At 30.7% G+C, this 4,489-nt stretch overlaps 1 long non-coding RNA gene across 1 annotated transcript; it reads right to left on the reverse strand.

The window, feature by feature from the left end:
• Positions 1-1,547: 1,547 nt before the first annotated feature.
• Positions 1,548-3,902, reverse strand: LOC139897463 (uncharacterized). The gene is made up of 4 exons (XR_011776573.1): positions 3,631-3,902; positions 2,591-2,687; positions 1,878-1,962; positions 1,548-1,739 (listed from the first exon to the last, which is right to left on the reverse strand). It is a non-coding gene; the product is annotated as an uncharacterized lncRNA (long non-coding RNA).
• Positions 3,903-4,489: the final 587 nt, after the last annotated feature.

Here is a 4,489-nt window from a genome sequence, read left to right on the forward strand (position 1 = left end):
AGTTATTATTATGCTTATTTAAAACGAAGTAATCATGATTTGGGCTAATTACTAAAATTGGGTAATTGGGCTTTGTACCATAATTGGGGTTTGGACAAAAGAACGACACTTGTGGAAATTAGACTATGGGCTATTAATGGGCTTTATATTTGTTTAACTAAATGAAAGTTTGTTAATGTTAATATAAAGATTTACAATTGGGCGTCCCTATAAATTACCATATACACTCGATCGGACACGATGGGCGGGGTATTTATATGTACGAATAATCGTTCATTTAACCGGACACGGGAATGGATTAATAGCCACTAGAATAATTAAAACAGGGGTGAAATTACATTCAAGGGTAATTGGTGTAATTGTTAACAAAGTAGTAAAACCTTGGTTTACACGCAGTCGATAACCTGGTGTATTCATTAAACAAAGTATTAAAACCTTGTTACAATTCGAATCCCCAATTAGTTGGAATATTTAACTTCGGGTATAAGAATAATTTGATGAGGACACTCGCACTTTATATTTATGACTGATGGACTGTTATGGACAAAAACCAGACGGACATATTAAATAATCCAGGACAAAGGACAATTAACCCATGGGCATAAAACTAAAATCAACACGTCAAACATCATGATTACGGAAGTTTAAATAAGCATAATTCTTTTATTTCATATTTAATTTCCTTTATTTTATATTTAATTGCACTTCTAATTATCGCACTTTTATTTATTGTTATTTAATCGCACTTTTAATTATCGTACTTTTTAATTATCGCAAGTTTATTTTATCGCACTTTTATTATTCGCAATTTCATTATCGTTATTTATTTTACGCTTTAATTTAAGTCTTGTATTTATTTTATATTTTACATTAGGTTTTAACTGCGACTAAAGTCTTAAAATCGACAAACCGGTCATTAAACGGTAAAAACCCCCCTTTATAATAATAATATTACTTATATATATATTTGTATTTTTATAAAAGTAAACTAATATAGCGTTGAGCTTTGTTTAAAGATTTCCCTGTGGAACGAACCGGACTTACTAAAAACTACACTACTGTACGATTAGGTACACTGCCTATAAGTGTTGTAGCAAGGTTTAAGTATATCCATTCTATAAATAAATTAATATCTTGTGTAAAATTGTATCGTATTTAATAGTGTTTTCTGCTAAAATTAATAACTATTTTATATACACCTCGTACGACATCAGACGTGTTCCTCCTTTTTTTTTGTCATCTAGACGTGTTCCTGGAACACGTCTAATTGATTAAATTAACACGTCTAATTGTAAATTAACACGTCTAATTGATTAAATTAGGCGTGTTCCTGATATCAATTTAGACGTGTTCCCGGTAAATTTTAATCCTGGTTAAAATCTCAAATATTTCAAATAATACCCGCAAAATACCAAATATTTCACTTAATACCCTTTAAATACCAAATGCACCAAATATACCAAATTAAATTTACTACAAAACCAAACTATATATATATATATATATATATATATATATATATATATATTTGAAGTATTTACAAAAAGTCATAAAGGAAATTTACAATGGAAGAAACTCTAAATTAAAAAAACACTAATATAAGGTAGTTATAGCTGGTTCTTTGAGTACCCATCCAACATGCCATCCCTCTACCATCATTAGCAGGAAATGACTGTGAGATTCAATCTACAGAAACCAACACAATATGCTTCACCTTTTTGTCGAGATCGATAGCTTTGCTACAATTAACATATGCGATTATATAGTTAAAATTATCAATTTAACCTAACGGCTAACGCATCCAAATATATGAAAAAAGGTTAATGATAAAAAAAGGAACTATTGTCATCACGTAAACGAAAATAAGAAATATGCACCTTCAGTATCGTTGCACATAGGACCCGAAGATCAGATCGTTGAACAAATTATTGAGATGAGAAGCCAGGACTGTTAATGTAGTGCCTGCAATTAAATGAATAATTAAAATCCGGCAAAAAATTTAATGAAATGATAGCTAAGTTAACCTGCCCAATTTGAAATAGTTGGTTAAATAAACAACTTTAACAACTAATTATTATGAACTTTAAGTATAATCAGTATGTAAGATGATAGTTATGCGTTACAATTGATAAAACATGAAGGTAATAAGGCTATTAAGATAGAACAGTCTAAAAAATACTCAATAACAGTAATTTACGTTTTTCTTGTTTGAGAACTACAACAACATTTTCATCCATTCCGCTACATAGCTGCTTTATTTAAAAAAAAAAAAAACTACAGTGTAAGATAAGATCACAGATAGCATAAAGTTACAATTTTGTATGATACATGTGAAATAAAAGGCGAAGCAAAATGATTCATACTTATAGAAGAAACATGTTTTGGCCCATTAGTGCATCGTTAAGCTACTAATCTAATTGCTCATAAATCCAATAGAATTTATAGCATTTATAAACAACATATCAGTGGCTGGCATTATCCTTACCTCAAATTCAATCCAAAAAAAAATTAACTACAGTATTTGCCTTCTAAACAAAAATAAATTGAATTAAATAAATGATGTCACATATATTGAAGGTCAACAGTTTACCAGATTTCATCTAATTCATTGATCTCTTATCATGCTCGTATAGTTCTATCTCAACGATCCGTGTCTGAGCTATCTTGTATCCGTATGCAGACATAACCTACAAGCAAGATCAACCAAATATATCTCATGCCGACACTAAACATATCAAAAACATCACACCTATTAATTGGAGAACATATATAAATATAACTTTTCAAGTTCTTCCTCAACAACCTCAACACTTTCATTCTTTCGCTCAAATTCATCATCTAAGTTAAGCTCAAGGATGTATGCCCTTGTAACAAAAAATTGACAACATAGAATACTATAACAATAACAACAGTATAATTATACAAATACAAGTCATCTTTAACTTGATAAAACATTATGAGAACCAAAGTGGTTAGACTAATTAGTACGTCATGTTACAGAATTATGGTATAATATATATGACTGGACCAAAAAGAAATATTGAAATAACATATTGAAATCATATGGCAGCAACATCATCAAATAGAGTGTAAAACCAAAACTTGAAATCAATCAGAAACGGCAAGAAAGGATCGGACACGCACACATCGAGACTTTCATCGACGAACGATCAGCTGCCGTTGCCATCACAAAGGCCGTCTCAACATTTCCATTAACATCGCTATTATCAAACTTCTTCTAGTTAGCATTCAACGATTCCTTGTCTTTTCCGATGCTGGAATCGCATGGGTTTGTATTAGTTAGTTGTAACAGAATAATCAGATCAATCAAAACCCAACACTTAAGGCAATAATCAACACATAACCCCCAAACTCCCCAATTAATAACAAACCATTTACTCTTAACATGAAGCACATACGGATTAGATAGCTATGGTTTACAACTTTTGATGAGTATGTTGTAATAGATTACTATATAAAATATATACATTCTATCAGAACAATAAATCGTAGCAGCAAAAACATAATTCAGATTTACATTCAACTTTAAAAGATCAAAAATTTGGAGCAAATTCTTAAGAGAAAATTCGCAATAAACAGTCATATATACATACACATATCGATAGTTACCTGAATGAAGAGTGAAAACAAATTGTAGGTTTAAACCTCAAACAAAGATCATCAAACAACCTTAAATCACCACCGATTTGACAATTTGACGATTTGGCGATTTGGTGATTTACTGATTCACCAATTTGAACGACCCCTTTTTTCCATTAGTAATGACAACAAGGAATCGCGATGAAGATGTTAACAATGAAGAAAAAGAAGTTTTTCACAGAGATAATGAGGGATGTGTGATGTTGGGAACCCTAATTTGTGTTAATAAAAGAAGCCGACCCCCTTTTTCTCTAGCGTAATTTTTTTTCCCTTATATATTACGAGTATTTAATATTTTTAGTAAAAGGGTGACAATATGGATATGATTTTCCAGAAATTTTGTTGTAATTAGACATGTGGCATATTATATTATATAGAGTATCAATTAGAAAACACAAAAAGCCAAAAATTGAGAACTATTCATTTGAAACTTTTTTGCAATTTTGTCACTTTTTCCCCGTTTTTTACATTATGTTAAATTTCACCCTCTTTTGACTAACTTTTTTACTTTGATCAACCCTCTAATTTATAAGATGTATATGAAACAAACTATAAATTTATCAAAGTGAATTTGTAAATCAGTTGGTAAGGAGGTTTGTTGAAATCTAAAGGGGCGCATGTTCAAACCTTGGCTTTGCGTTTTTTTTTCTTTTCTTTTCAGGCTACCGATTTTGGACCCAGCGGAGCGGGCCGACCCGAATACTTGTTTTGTTAATTAGAAGTGTTGGTGTGTTTTAGTTAGACGTGTTGATTTATTTGTTACTTATACTGAGTTATTTAGACGTGTCAACACGTCTAAATAATACGGAGTAACATATATATTTAGACG

This window comes from Rutidosis leptorrhynchoides, chromosome 3 (genome assembly GCF_046630445.1).
Source record: "Rutidosis leptorrhynchoides isolate AG116_Rl617_1_P2 chromosome 3, CSIRO_AGI_Rlap_v1, whole genome shotgun sequence".
In the NCBI taxonomy this organism is placed as follows: domain Eukaryota; kingdom Viridiplantae; phylum Streptophyta; class Magnoliopsida; order Asterales; family Asteraceae; genus Rutidosis; species Rutidosis leptorrhynchoides.